Source organism: Sminthopsis crassicaudata, chromosome 1 (assembly GCF_048593235.1).
Source record: "Sminthopsis crassicaudata isolate SCR6 chromosome 1, ASM4859323v1, whole genome shotgun sequence".
NCBI classification, from domain to species: Eukaryota; Metazoa; Chordata; class Mammalia; order Dasyuromorphia; family Dasyuridae; genus Sminthopsis; species Sminthopsis crassicaudata.
Window position 1 is genome coordinate 562285124 of NC_133617.1, and position 16737 is coordinate 562301860.

The following is a 16737-nucleotide window of genomic DNA, read 5'->3' on the forward strand; positions in this document are numbered from 1 at the left end:
AATTCCTACCTTTCAAATCAGTGTATGTGTTAGTGTCCCTCCAAAGTAAGTTCATCAGCTTCCTAAACTCCAAATATTTACATTTTCATATCATAGTTATTCAGAGGTAGACACACCTTAGTTTTGACACACCTATCACTCCAGGCATGTTCTAGTAAATGCTTGACAATAATTCCCTGAACAAAAGTATTCATGATACTCTTTCCAATTTAATATTTTTATTAACATTTTCTCCATCACTTTTAAAAATCCAATCAACAACAACAACAAATCAAACCCTAAATTGTAATATTTGCAGATATTTTACATTTTATGTTTTACAAATGTTCACACTGAAATTTTCACAACTGGCTCTCAATAAGGCTGAACTGACACATTCATGGTTCTATCTTTTTGGCCAAAAAATATGAAATTCCCTTCTCTGATCATAGCTTCATAGCATTCCACATCTACTTTTGCCTCGGTCCTCTTAAACCCATTTTTTTCATCCTCACTACAATCTTCAATCCTTCTATTCTCCATTTTCCTTAGTCCTTCAAACTCTGTCTTCAATTTCCTCCTTATAGAGTCTTGATCTTATCATAGGAGAGTGAAGCTAGACACTGTTTTCTACCTCTAAATCCCTTACTGCCTTTCCTTATTTCCCATTATACCTTTCCAACTTCAATACTTTTACTTCTACCATGACCCACTTCAAGGACTGATTCAAGGGCTGTTTATTACAATTAGAGGAAGTTACCATTTATGCTCATGATAAATTAGTTATCTAGTCTCCCATCTGTGGCTCCAAGAAGCTATAGTATGTGTAGTGACCATATTTTGATAAAATAGTCTTTGGCAGATGGGATAAACCAGGTTGAGGGTAATTGATGGGCATGAAACCTTTCAGTGAGTTAGGGGAATATCTACCCCAAGCATTTGAAGACATCCACTGGTGGAATGGGTGAAAGAACAGTTTGTTCCAATAACCATGAAGACAGCTGAAGCAGATGCTGTGGAATTCTTTGAGCTTGGTTAGACATCAAAGACATCAATGTCACCTACTGCATTCTTGGCTTTCACCAGTCTTCTTGAGTTTTGTATTGCTACTGAATTTTCATAACTCTGGAAGAGAGAGTAAGGATGATGAGTTTGTGCAACTTTGCCTAACTTAAATCCACTTTGTGTGCAAGTCAAAATATTACCCTTATTCTTGGTCCTTGTTCAACAACAACAACAGCAATGATCTAGTCTGAACTGGGTTGTTACTGCAGTACAATATCCCAAGTTTATGGAAAGGATACTATCATCTTGGAAAATACCTTTACTTAGAACTAATTTAATATAGTGGTAGACTGTGAAGGGGAAACAAAATGGTGCCTGAATTGTAATTTTACTATTGTGGACTACATGGTTCCCCTCACAACCCAAGGATGATAAGCATGCTCTTATGTATGAATACAAATTAGGGGAGATGCTTAGACCTTATGTATTATTACCTTAGCCCTATGTCTGTCAGGGTATCTATATCTACTATGTAGGTGCAGAACTATGGCACTTTGAAGGTGGAGATTATCTATATCCCATGAACTCTTTTGGAGTAGGATCCTAAATACAGAAGCAGGAAGCTTCTGATACAGCTCAGGAATGTAAGAGATAATAACACAAGAAAAAGAAGCTAATAAGCATTTGATAGGCAAACACCTATATCTTTGTGTCTACATAGATTTTTCTATATGCATATGGGATATTTAATATAAATACACTTATTTTGAAATCTTCTTATACAAGGAGTGTATTTCTAAGTTTGTCACATACATCTTATTATCTTGTGTTTGATACAAAAGTTTTAGTTTACAAAATAGTTGATATCCTAAAAGAATTCTTTTATCTGCCTTCTTTATATGAGTGTGGTTTCTAAGAAAGCGGGTTTAACTATTGTAAAGAATTACAAACACTTTTTACGTCTAACAAGGAAATGGATAAAAGGGGGAAACTTGAGCAAAATAATTATAATATTCCTTTTCCCATTTCGAGCCTACCAAATAGAGATCACATTGTTGGTTATAGGAAGTAGTGGATACTTCACAAAGAGTCTTGATCAGCATTTAATTTAGCTTTTGTCATGTAAGACGGGATTTTATTTCTGAAAACCAAACAAGCCATCTTCCTTTTGACAGTATACAAGTGAAGATAACTGGGTAAAGAGCAATCAATAAACATATTTCTTGAGGCAGTTAGGTGGCATAGTGGACAGAATGCTAGGCTTGGAGTCAGGAAGACATGAATTCAAATCTGGTTTCAGATCTTGGGCAAGCCATTTAACCTCTGTTTGCCTCAATTTCCTCAACTGCAAAATGGAAATCATAAAAAAAATTTTCATAGTATTGTGAAATAATTTGTACAGTTAAACCTTTCACCTTATGGGAGTTAGGATGAAGTACCCTTACAGTCTGAAAAATCCTCATATGATTTTTTGGCCTTCTCTTTATTTTAGAGAAGTTTGATTTTTTTTTTCTTTTTCTTCTATGGTCTATTTACAACACCTTATTGTAAAATTTTATTAAATTCAATAAGAATAAATGCAAAGTCCTACATGAGTTCAAAGAATCAATTTCATAAGTATAAGATGAAGAAGCCATGGCTAGATACAAGTTTTTTTTTTAAGAAAAAATCTAGAGATTTTAATGGACTGTGAGCCCAATATGAATTAGTAGTGTGACATAGCATTTAAACCAATAACATAATAGTGAAAGAGTTTCCATGTGTCTATCCCTTAATCAGGCCATAGTTGAGTTCAGTTCTGAGTATCTCAAATTAGGGGAAAATATACAGAGTTTTTACTAAAAATCTGGAGAACTTATATAAAATAACCAGGAAAATAAAGTTTTTGAGTCCAAATCATACACGTATTAAAGTAAATGGGAATGTTTATTCCTAGAGAATAAACTCAAGAAATAAGCTCAAGAAAGACATAAAAGATATGTTCAGGATTTGAAGGGCTGTCATGTGAAAGAGCAATTAAACTTTTTGTTGTTGTTTTTGTTGGCTCCAGAAAACAGAACCAGGAGCAAAGGATAGAAATCAAAGAAGAAAATTTAGGCCTCATGTCAGGAAAAAACTTCACAACAATTAGAGTAGCTCCAAAATGTGAAGCCTTTCTTAAGAGGTAGTTTTTCCCATTCATTGAAGTTTTTCAAGCAGTGAATGACTACTTGTTGATCAAATTTTAATGGGGATTCCTGTTGTGTAGAGATTGGACAACATATGAGCATTAAGGTTCATTATAATTCTAACATTCTGTTAATATGTGTAACTATTCTCTTTAAGCTTACTAATAAGTCCTTTTCTCAATCTCTTTCTCCCGGATCTCACAGCTGTATTTGATGCTGTTAACTATTGGTTTCTCTCTGATGTTCTCTCCTCTCAGGAATTTCATGACTGCTTCTTTCTCATTCTCCTTTTATCTTAGGTGAATTTTCTTAATTACCCCTTTTCTTCTCTTGGAATCATTAATCATTTCTTTTCATTCTACAAACTTTCTCTTTTGATGACCTCATTTCCCATGGATTCAAGTATTATCTGTATGTAAATGATGTCCACATCTATAATAAACCTAACATTTCTTCTGACCTGAATTCTTCTTACATCATCACTTGCCTACTAGACAATTCAAAGTCATCATGCCCAAAATAGAACTTATTTTCCCCTACTGAACCTAGCCATCCTTCAACCATCCATATTTCTGCTGAAGGTACTACCATCTGTTTAGTCTCTCAGTGTCTCAGCCTTGAATGTTAATTCTTTCTCACACTACTCTTTTCCCAACCCTCAAATTCAACTCATTGCCAGGTCTTGTTAATTCTACATTTATAATATCTCTTACATGTATTGCCTTCTCTCCACTTATACTACTTCTTCCCTAAGTTCAGACCCTTCTAATACCTCACCTGGAGAATAACAGTAGTCACTTAATTGTCAGTTAATTAAAAAGCATTTATTATGTGCCAGATGCTGTACTAAGCACAGGAGATACACAGAAAGGTAAAAACAAGAGCTTACATTTTAATGGAGCTGTTCATTCTAATAGCTTCTCATGGCTTCTCTAATTCTTCCTCCTTAAAGCTGCAAAATCAATATTTATAAGACATGTAACTAATCACAATATTGTCTTATTGAAAGACTTTTACTGACTTTTCATTGCCTCTTGGATTAATACAAACTCTTCAGGATGGCATTCACAATCCTCCACAATTTGACTCCTATCCACCTTTCCATTCATTTCACAAACTCTATTCCCACTGAATTGGATTACTAGCTGTTCCCTGAGCTTAACATCCCATTTTCTATCTCCATTCCTCTTCATAGACTCCTCAGCCTCTACTTAAAATGCCTTTTGTTCTTACCTTTTCCTCTTAAAAATCCCTTCAAATAGCTTCTTTCAAAATAATCTTCTTTAAGAGCTTCCTTTAAAACTACATTCAGATTCTGCCTCCTCATCTCCCTCAAATTATCTTCATTGATTCTCAGAATTTCAGAGTTTGACACGACTCAGTGACCATTGAATCTACTAAAATATCTGAACAAGCATCTTTTCTACAGATAATGAATGGTCATCTAGCATTTGCTTGAAGACCAATCAGGGGGAAATTCTGATATCTAGGAATTCCAGTTTTGGAAGTTTCATCTTAGATCAAGTCTCTTTTTTTCAACTTCTACCTATTTCTTACAAATGTGACAGGTCTTTGACTACTTAAAGAGAGATTTCTAATATGTTCCCCATGAGTCTTCTTTTATCCATTCTAAACATTCCCAGTTTCTTAAGCTGATTCTTAGTGTGCACTTGTCTGTCATCTTATATGTACTTTTATCCACATGCATAATAAAATTCCCCATTATTCTATAAAGATTGTCTTTGAGTCAGAGATCATTTTGATTTTGTTATCACCAGAACCTAGAATAGTACCTTACACATAAAAATGTTAGGTATAAGGGCTGGATTTTTTATTTCATTATTATGGGAAATTTCCAGGTGAAAAAAACTACCTATATCAATGCAGCTGGCATTTCCTTTGCAAGATAAATTGTTAAATTACTTGGATTAGGTCACCTATTATGTGTCAGAAGTATGATTTGAATCTATGATTTTTTTATTTTTTTATTTTTTTTATTTTTTTGGTTTCAAGGTAAACCTTTAATCACATTGCCACTATGCCATGCTGCATATAGCAGACACTTAATGGATGTCTGGATCAACTAGAATTAAGTATTTTCTTTATAGTCTTGGTCACAAAGAGGTCATGGTCCATATCTAGGGAAATCCACAACTCATACAACAGTCATTTCATTCCCCAAGTTTAAGTCAGCTCTCCTGGCATGTACTTACTACCACTTTCCTTTTCTTTATGGAATTCTCTAAATCCTATTTTACCTTCAATATATGCAACAAACATTTATTAAGTGACTATTATGTTCAAGACCTTGTGTTTGGTGCTGGGAACAAAATTAAAATAAGGCAATATCTTTCTCTCAAGGAGCTGGAGTTCTTTTCAAGAAGAGACAGAACCCCCTGCTTCTACTTCCTGAAAACATATTATCCTTCCTCGACATTTTAAAAAGATCTTTTTTATTACACTGTAGTTCAAGGAAGCACGTGTTTGATTGCATGCAAAAGTAAAGACAAGGGTAACAACTTTCCCTTCAGTACAAGGAGTAATTCTCTTTATTTACTATCTTCATAGAGCTAAAGACTAAAGCTTGAAATGTGCTTTGAGGTTCCCTGCCGATAACTGCAATAGAGCTATGTAGCATGATTAATATCCAGAATTAAGATTATGTTGACTCTCCAGCACTGACTTGATTTCTTTTATAATGAGCCCACATTTTTATTCAATGCCTTTTGTTTGAGAATTTCAAGATGCTTCATAAAGGTATTTTTTTTTAACCAGGTAACAGTATTTTATGTTTCTTTTAAGGCAGAGGGTTTGAAGCCCTGGGAAGTTCAGAAAGGCTGCACAGTAAGTGTCCTAGCCTTTCATTTTTTACATCCAAAAGGCAGCAAGTGTTTCAATGTACAGCCTATATATAAATGTTCACGCCACAACTGAAATGGGTAAATTCAACTCTATCGTGATAAATATGCAAAAAAGAAAGGCAAAGCCCATGCTTGCACCTCTTCACATGACTAAGGTAATTGGTAGTAGATTTTGGGGGTCAGTGGATGCAACACCTGGCAGTAAGTAGAAAATAATTTTTATTTTTTAGCACCGTAGCATGCCTTCCTTCATACACCCTGTGAAGGGGTGTTATAATAGCCTTGTGGTATCCATATTTTATCAGTGCTTTCAGGCTTCTGATTTACCAACTATAGTGCTATCAATAGTAAAACCAAGGCATAAATAGAGATATAATTTTTCCCTAGTGGGAAAAAAAGGAACTAAAATGATTCTCTTCCCTTCTCTCCTTGTTCCAGTCTTAGACTGAATATCTTTTTTCTCCTCTGCAACTCCCATCCCTGGTCAGAAAAATTTATGAATTACAGAGATGAATCAAGATTTCTTGCTCAATAATCACATAAAAATAACGTCAGAAGAGAGGGAACAGGAGAAGATAATAATAAAAACAAAAACATTCATATAATACTTTAAGATTTCAAAAAAACACTTTAAATGTATTAACTCATTTGATTTTCACAATCTTGTAAGTCTATTATTAATCCTGTTTTTACAGAGGAAAGTAATTAAGTGATTTGCCAAGGGTCTAATGATTTAGAAAAGATTTGAACTCTGGTTTTCCTGACTCCAACTCTAGCACTATAATAATTATTCCACCTAATATTCTAGACAGATTTTTTCACTCATTTAGACACATTGCTCAATTTTTCAATCATGTCCAACTCTTTGTGACCTCACTGAGGTTTTCTAGGTAAAGCTACTACAGTTGTTTGCCATTTCTTTTTCTAGCTTATTTTGTAGATGAAGAAACTGAGGCAAACAGAGTCTTAGTGTTACACAGGTAGTAATTATCTGAGGCCAGATTTGAATTCATGAAGATGAGTCTTCCTGTCTCCAGGCCTAGTACTGTATACTTTGTACCATCCAGGTGTCCATCCTAGAATAGAATTAAAACCCTATTCAATTATGGGATTCTTTTCTTTTCCCACTTTTTTGATTATAACTTTATATACACACACATACACATATACTCTCTTTCTCTTTCTCTCTCATACATACATACAAACACTCACACACACACACACATACACACATAGACACACACACATGTGTCTATCTATATATCCATTGCTACCCTCATGCATTCCCTGAGCTGATTTAAATGATAAAGGTGGTGGATGGGGGCGATGTTTAAGCAATCATATAGCAGCCACACATAATTTTGATGTGCTAAAAGCCCCTGTTGAGAACACCAGTCATTAATTAAATGAACAACTATTAAATTAAAAACAGAATTGTCAAGAAAGCCACAATCTACTAATTTTCTCACAGTTATTGGACATTAGCCAGTTATCTCTCAATTTTGCATTCCAATAGACATTGTGGAGCTGCATGTGTATATGAAAGTTTGTTGAAAAATCTGATATTGTATTAAAGTAAGATATCATTTTTCTTTTAGTAAATGATTGCATATTTTGGTCTTTAGCATTCTATGCTATTTTTTTCTCTCCCAGTATTTTATTACATTTCCTATAATGTTGCAATAAATTATATAGTTTTTATTTTGTGCGAAAGTCTAGAAAGTAGCAAATTAGTTAAAAATATGGAGAATCACAGAAGTAAAATCTTTACTGAATGTAAAATTTAAAGTTAGTTAACTGACTAAAATTAGCTGACTTGAATTGGAAAGCTTGTGAAATTCTTTCATTTTTGTTAATTTTGGCTCCTGATTGAGGACCAACTAGAACAGAGAAGACTTCAGAATTTCTGATCCCACAAATTTTTGCTTTCACTATTTTTCAGGGAATATTTTATTTTTTGATGGTGCTATTATTCATAGTTGGACTCCATTTGTTAATCTTTGATTAGAAAATTATTACATTTCATTAAAATAGATGATTTTAAGTAGTTAACTGCATTCTCAAGTGTCAAAATTGTTTCTTAGCAGAATACATCTTTGATTTTCTGTTGGAAGTCAATGGAAAAATAGAATTCCCTTAGCAGAAGATCACTTTACATGAGACTTGTGCCAAAAATTGCATCAAGTAAATGAGATTTTCGATGGTCTCTACTTGCTACTTTTTTAAAAACCAATAATTGTTATACAAGTATGTTTTTTTTTTAAAAAAAAAACTTTTAAAAAGTAAATTAATTTGAATTCTACCCTTACTTCACCCTCATTCCGGCACATGTCCAATATATGACTCAGTACAGTGGCAGGAACGACATAATAGCTTCACCCCTAGAGATTTCATGGGGCAGAATGGTAACCACAGGGGCAAAGGGGCATTTCTTTACAACAGTGCCTTTCATTGGTGCAGACGGTCAACTAGAGGACAACACACAATGTTACAGGCTAGATATATATTTCTAATGTCTTAGATATTTGGCAAGAAGAAGCATATACAGAAAAAAATGGACTTTTAAAAAGTTGTGGAGTCCAAAATAAAATGATCCATGTTGCTACAAGTCTCTATATTCAATTATTAAATGAAATTCTCTGGATAGAAAAAAATAAAAGAGTCCAAACATAGCTTGCAAGCAAAAAACACCACCACCAAAGCATGTTTAGCTGATGGGTCTTCTAAGATTTTTCCACTTTGTCTACTTGCAACTTGTGCATTTTTGTTAAAAATATTGCCTCTTTCATTTTGTGGCAATAAATATATAGCATTCATCTCTACTTACTATTCTCTCATTTCTAACACAATTCTAATTCTATTTTGAGAAAATTGTAAATTTTGGACCAACTATTAAGCTAACTTCCAGGATTGGTTCTAATACTTCACTAAATTATAAAGACTTTAAAGATATTGACCTTACATCTTACAGAGAGAGAAAAAGGTAGTTATTCATTTTTTTTAAATTGGTGACTAAATTAAGGAAATTTACTAAGGAGCTTCTTAGTTAATAAAGGAAAATTCCTTTTCATAAAATTGATGGTTCCTACATGAATTGATCAGATTCAAAAGTAAATTGATTCTTTTAAGACTTTAGGTAGGTTTTGATGTATAAAAGAATTGGAACAGGGATGTTACCTTACACAGAGACCTATAATAGCATTCATTGTAGTTGAGAAGGGGAACCATATTCCTTTATTCTACTTCTAATGTTGGAGTTATCAGATCATATCCAGGCATAATAAAATACTATAACAAATGTCTACATTAAATAATAACACTAATAAAATCAATAATTCATATTTTCCTTTGGTTTCTGAGGCTGGGATATCACTTTATATTTCTAATGTAGATTATACATTTTCCTGAATCATCTTTTTTTTTCTTTCCTCAATTTTCTACCCTCACTATTTTTGGATATTATTTATACTATGTTTTTTCCTTTAGATTCTATGGTATTAATTTTCCAGTGACTATGAAAACGGATATTTCCATTAAGGTAATTGCTTAGAACCATCATACTTTGGGAAAACCATATTTGACTGAAATGTAGATTTTGGATGATTGTAAATATGACTATTTGGAAAAAAGTTGCAATATCACTTTGATACTTAGACATTTTGACAGATCTTTGAGCATATTGCTGTGGGCCTTCCCTTTTGATTTAGATTTCAGGTACTTCATGCTTTTAAATCCTGCTGTTGAAGATGGTTCCAATGAGAGTACTCTTTTAGTTCAGGTTTGATATTGGGACAAAAGGAGGCACTTGAAAGTCACTGAATAGTTCACAAAAGGTGGTTGGTTTTGCCCCAATTCAGCAAGAATATACAAGGATACAGTGGCAACTGGCTTTTATGGATATATGCCTATCCAACAGTCATCATATAGAAATGATGTGCCTGGTTATTATAGCATTTGATGAAGAGCTTGGGGACTCAGAAGACTTCAGAAAAATACAAAGCCTTAAGGGGTTTAGATACCTTGTGGCTTGGACTTTATTATGCCCTTAGGTGACAAGGAGGCTGCATTAGGGAAGCTGGGGCCAACTCAAGTCCTGGGGGCAAATTTGTCTTCTATTAGAAAAAAAAAAACCCCAAAACTAATCCTCATTAGTGGAGAGAAGTAGAATAGGCCTGGGCCTATCCTAAGTTGGAACTGTGTATGTTTGGTGTGGGGAATGATGCTAGAGATTAATCCTAACACATCTGTATAGCTGTTCAATAAATCCTCTACCAGGAATTCACCTGATATGCCCCAGGGGAACTTGCTCTAGATCTCTTTGACATTGTGTGGTTGCTCATGGTACCCTTTAGGTTGTCTGCCAGTTAAGCTGGGCTTTTGCTATGTGAAAAACCCATCTTTTATTTTATACATTTTGTTCTATTCTATTTTAGAAGGAAAATATAACATGTAATTTCTCCTCTTTATTGAAGAAGATAATAAAAGAGGTCACTCAGAAATATGATTAGCTTTTTTTTTTTTTTTTTTTGAAGAAGGATGTCTTTAGAAAAGACTTTGTCTTTAGTTATCTTTAGAAAAAATCCAAATGGAAACATTTCTGGGCCTTGAAAGAGTACAGAAAACATCTAAGATTTTTTCAGGAATAATGATACTGATATTATAATTCATGCAGTTCTTAATGGATTTAAAAGTATTTTCCCACAACAATCCTGTGAAGTAGTTACTGCAAATATTTTAGTACCATTTTATAGATAAAGAAACTGAGACTCAGATTAAGTAATTTACCATGGTGTTAAAGTTAGTCTAGGAGCTAGTATTTTCACAACTTCCTAATATGAACAGATGTTTACTACTTATATAATGATTACAGTGTGATTAGATTTAGTGGTAGACAGTTTCCTCTTGTGGCAGAAGACAAGGACATGAATGGGGATTTAAGAGTTGTATCATTCCCACATAGGTTTCACATACGATGAGAAATTTCTCCTTTTTCAGTCTCCTAAATCCTTGATCGTTCTTTTTGAAAGGAAGCATGGAGGGGCTAATTTCATTTGTTTAAAGGGGAGCAACTTCTGCTTCTCCAAAGGTGATACTTGTTAGATCATGAAATTTAAGGGTTGCTGAAGCTCTAGAATTCTTGGCAATTCTGAATCTCAGAATTCCCTAGATATGAAATCCTTGGATTTCAGCAAGGCTGCCTCTTTTTAGTTCATCCCCAAGAGAAATGGAATATGTGAGTCATTGCCCCCCTCCCTCCTATCTATCCCTTTCACCAAAGTAATAAGGCTTTCTCTTACATTCACTGTTTTAGAAAGTTCCTTTGAGTTTTCATTCTAAGAAGTTGTGTTTTCCCCATTCTTGGCATCTCAACAAGAGTCAGACACAGACTAAAAGAGGAAGGAGAAAAACATAATTTACCATCTAACCTAATATATTTAATGGACTTGGAGAGAGCATCTTTCCTAGGCCTTTTTCTCTTTGAAAATGTCCATTCACTGAGAGATTCTCTAAATACATTTTTTTCCCAGAGTGATATAACCTGCTAGATAGAGTCAATTGAAGTGTGAATCCTTTCTGTTTGCCACCTGGGGAAAATAATGGAAGACAGTTGAGCTGTACATTTTCAAATCAGACACAATTTTAAAAAGCAATCATCTTTATTGGACTTAACTATCATTCATTTGTAGTTAGTTACACTGTAAATAGTAATCCTTTGGCGTGTCCAACAAAAAAGACTCATGTGTAGGAAAATCTTTGCATACTCTCTATTTGTGAGTGGGGAAGAGAGAGAAGTGACCACTTTTCCATATTCCTCATAAAAAGCAAAGAATACCTTTGAAAACCTTTCAGTTATTTTTTCTTTTATTAGTAGCTGAAAAGAATCTCAAGAAGAGGTAGATACTTTCAAAAGAAAAGGAGCAACATGAAGAGGTGCTCATCTTCCTGAAACCTCTATTGTTCAGCGATGCTGCATGTTAGACATTAAAGGTTTGAATACTCATCATCATATTTTATTGAAGTTGGTAATAATTTACTGATTATCTGCAATGGGTTTCTGAAAAATATTTCTCTTTCCATTAAGGATTTCATTTTCAGCATTTGCTTGTCAGTTAAATCCTCACCTCATTAATGTAACTTCTCATCATAGGCAGAATTGAATATTCATGCATCGCTCAAATCACTGTTATTTTGGCCTCTTACTTTTCTTCCCCCTGATCGTGAAGATTGTTAACCCATCACTTTACAGCAGTTATTGAATTCACAGAGCCTTCTGATGACTTCAAGTGTACAATAGACATTGTTCTTCTTTTTCTCCCTAGCCAGGTCCTATTCTTTCCACTCTTTCCTTCTCTCCGCACCTCCTTCACTTTCTCCACTCCCCTTCTGAGCACACACACACACACACACACACACACACACACACACACACACACACACATACACACACACGGTCCTGCCAGACAAGTAAGCCTTCTTCTCTATATAAGAAATCAACTTGTAGATTTCCATCTCTGGGACAGTCATTTGCTGGTTCTGAACACAACATGCGATGCTTTTTAAAAAAAAGAAAAAAAAAACAACTAATTAATAATTATCCCATTTTATAATATCTCCCTCACTCTTAGGGAGCACTGTTTTCACCTGGAAGACATCTGGAAATATTTACAGTTTTGATTCTTTAAAAAGATCTGGAGGTTACAGAATATTAATCTAGGCTTTGGACAGGATGACCTTTAAAGATTCTTCTAGCTCTCAGATGGTTTAATTCTATAATTTTATTTGTGTTCTGCTTTTTTATGTGCATTTTACTAAAATAGACCACAGTAATGTTGCCAGACTTATATTGTAAATTAATCAAGGGCTATATATTCATAGCACTATATTAATGAAATCTAGTAATCCATTTGAATAGGTGATGTGACCTATAATAAAGGGAGGGTCTGAGAATTAAAAGTGCTGGATTCAAGATCAGCTTCTGATATATAATAACTTTATGACCCTCAACAACTTTCAGTGCTACAAGTCAATTCTAAGATTATTAGTTACAGAAGAATTGCCAGATTTTGTTGTCTTTAATGACAATTCCTTTAACACCAATTTTATCTATGAAGTTTCTTCACTAGTGGTACCCTACAAGAATGAAATCATGTCTGGATTTTAAAAAAAATCTATTTGCCAATGTGAAATATTTATGTGTTAATCGAGTACCTTGTCTTGACTGTAAACTCCTAGAGGACAGGTATTATATATATTCTGTATGATGCCTGTGGGACTCAATGAATCAAAATATTCCCTCATTTAAATTACTCCCTTGTGGCACATTAAATGTTTCAGGACACTATGAACCATTTAATGCCTAATTTACTACTTGGACAATTACTTAGCCACTGGGGAGAATAGAGTCCAATTACTATTAAACACCAACAAATTGGTCTTATTGTTCTTAAAGTAGGCAGTAAAAATACATATGAAACAGTAGGATCCCAATATGAATTAATGACAACTTTTCACAACCATGGTCAGAACCATCAAAAGCTGCTTAGTGGGCAACTTCTTATGAAAATTATTTTTGATACTGTCAAATTCGATTCATTTTCACTTCAGTAATCTGCAGATACAATAATTCTCACACAAAACCCAATAGTCTCACTCTGTTCTCAGTAAAGATTATTAATAGTAGAGGGCTGTCATGAGATCTCATATTAAAAAGACTTCATTACTTTTACAAAAGATACTCTAGTACATTTACTGGTCTATTACCAAATAATCTCATAAATAATTAAAACTAAAGTACATTTATCAAATAAAAAAGAACAGAGTACTTTTGGGACTGTGACATCATGGCTTTTCATCCTGATTTTCACTTTCATATTCATCCCACTTGAGAATCTGCAGTAGTCTTCAATATAGTTCTGAATTAGCATGGTATTGGTGTTTTAAAAGACAGTTTAAAAGAAGAAATAGTCTTATGGTATAATTGGGGATATCTTGAAAAAAAAAGAAATATCCCACAAAAAAGTAGAATAAGTGTCTGGCTGTGTTTAAAGAATAAAAAATAATCACTTATGTTCCAAATTTGTGTATCCCCCTCCCTTCAAATTAAGTTCTATACTACAATTGCAGTTCAATTAACAGAACAGACTGAGAATGAGTCTATAAATGGCAAACTGTTATAAATTTGCCATACAAATGATGGGTTAACAATCTATCTGGGGGAAAAAAAAAGCAACAGGCCAAAATAACAGTGATTTGATCTAGGCATGAATATTCAGTTCTGCCAATGATGAGAAGTTACATTAATGATGTGAGGATTTAACTGACAAGCAAATGCTGGGAATCAAATTCTTAATGGAAAGGGAAATATTGTTCAGGAACCCATTGTGGATAATAAGTAAATTATTACCAACTTCAGCAACACATGATGATCAGTCTAACTCATCATGTACACTTGAGCAATAAATATGATGCTTGTATTTATAACCTATACCTTTCACAAACAAATATACTAGATGGAATATAAGAATTTTCTCAGTAACCTGCCATCTAGTCTCTTAAGAGGTATAAAGTCTAGGGTTTCCTACAGGTTCAAGATAATTAAATTTGAAGTTAGAGGACCTGTGTTTGAATACCAGCTGATTGGCCGCAATTATTTCTCTCTTCTCTGTGACTCAATCCTCTCATCTATGTCATGAAGGGCTTGGACTAGATCACTGGATCTTAGAGTTTAAGGACTACAAAAGCTATCTGTTCAACCCATATCTGTCAAGAATTTCTTCTGCTAGACATCTGACAAATTTTCATCTACCCTGTGTTCAATAAGAAGAACCATTTCCTCTAGAGGCCATCCATTCCATTTTGCTGAGCTTGATTTGTGAAAAAGTTTCCTTTTAGAAATTTCTATTTCTCTGTACCTTCAACTTACCATATCTTGTTCTTTGCTAAGGGCCAAGGAGAATAAGTACAATCTGATCTGACAGTCCTTGAAATATTTGAAGATCTTTAATTTTCCTCATTTCCTGGCTAAACTTCCATATATCTTTACCTAATATCTGAGCTCACTACGGACCAGGTCCTCTTTTCACAAACTAATAGAACCACTTTAACTTTGGAAGGGTGGGTGGAGAGTGGCTATGGCTCTTTAATGAAGATTTGCCATTGTCTTAGGAATCTTTGAATGAAATTCTTTGAGCCATATTTTCCCACTGAAAAATGAGTGTGTTTCTGAGAAAAAAACCCAAAAAAACAGAAAACAAAAAACAAAAAACAAAACCACTTATATTTTTTCTTAAATTGTTTAGCTGAAGGACATTATGTTCTTTAGGGTGTTTTCTGGACTTTAGTTTCTGATGTGGCAATTCAATATGGTAAGCTGACTAAAATTTTTCTTAAATGTAGAAAGTCTGAAAAACTAATTAGAGGAATGGATTGGGGGAGAACCCTATTTTTGTCTAACTGGCTTAGAAGCAATTTCCCAAATTCCCCTCTGAATGAATTGAAATGATTGATATGGAAAAGCTGTCGGTGACATTCTTATGACATAGAGTAGGTGTAGCTTTACAAGAAGAGGTCATAGGATCAGAGATTTAGAACTAGAAAGGGAGCTAAGAGGCTACTTAGGCGCTTTCCCTCATTTTGCACGCAATGGAGGAGGCTAACTAAAGAGGATCTTATCCTGGGAGCATATGTAGAATGCTAAACCTGTTTCCCAGAAGTAGGTCCTTATTGGCCAGTTCTCCATAAAATACAAACAGATAAACTGAGAAATAGAGAGGATAGATAAGTGACTTGCCTAGAGTAACACATGTTGTTAAATGATGAAAACTTGGATTTAGATTGTATGGAATCAGAAACATGATACTTTCTATTGTATTTCCACTAAATCTATAAAAGTGATGTGATATGATGAAATGAACATGGATACATCTATTCATCCATCCATCAACGTATCAAAGATTTGATGTGTCCATTTTGTACTTGTGCTTAATGAGAGGTAATAAAGACATAATTCCTGTCCTCAAGGTGTTTATAATCTAGCAGAGGAGATAAAATAACTAAAATCAAAGGGACAATGTTATAAGAAAGTACCAACAAATTGTGATGGGAGCTCAGAGAAAGGATGTCACTTTTACCTGTAAATGCATGTGTATGTGCTGTGCATGTTTGTGTATGCATATGAATATGTCAAGAATAGGGTAGAGGGAGCAAGGAATGCTTCAAGGTGGAAATTGAATTTTAACTAGATCTTGGAAAGATGGGAGGAAATTTTGCAAATGAACTTGGAAAGATAAAATATGGATCTGAACTTAATTCTTTTCTCTTCCATTTCTTTCCTTCCACCCCACTTCCACCCAAGTGGCAGAGGAAGATATAAGAATGAGTCCACTAAATACTTAATTTTTTAATTGAAATTTACTAAATTGATGGGATGAAATTGTTGGAAATTAGATTTGTATTTTTTCAAGCCAACTAGACCTTATATAATAATCCTATAGACTCTTTTATTTTCCTCAAACTATTTATGAATTCCTGTTTCATCTTGATATCATAATTTTTCCTCCCACCTCTGGTTATGATAGAGATTCTTTATATCTCTTACTTTTCAATAATATTTTTCCTTTTCATTGCATCCTAGAATTTAAACTTTAACCTTTTGTGAGATTTATATGTGTATATATTATCTGTCTTAGAAAACTAGCATGGGTCTAAGATTTTCAAGAAATTTT

General features: G+C 33.8%; 1 long non-coding RNA gene across 1 annotated transcript in view; it reads right to left on the bottom strand.

Annotated features, from left to right (window-relative positions):
• Nucleotides 1-206: 206 nt before the first annotated feature.
• The window catches only part of LOC141555306 (uncharacterized), a 232428-nt gene continuing 215897 nt past the window's right edge, over nt 207-16737 (bottom strand). Inside the window, exon 5 of the long non-coding RNA XR_012486143.1 lies at nt 207-1104. This is a non-coding gene — a long non-coding RNA (uncharacterized LOC141555306). The remainder of the gene's footprint in view (nt 1105-16737) is intronic.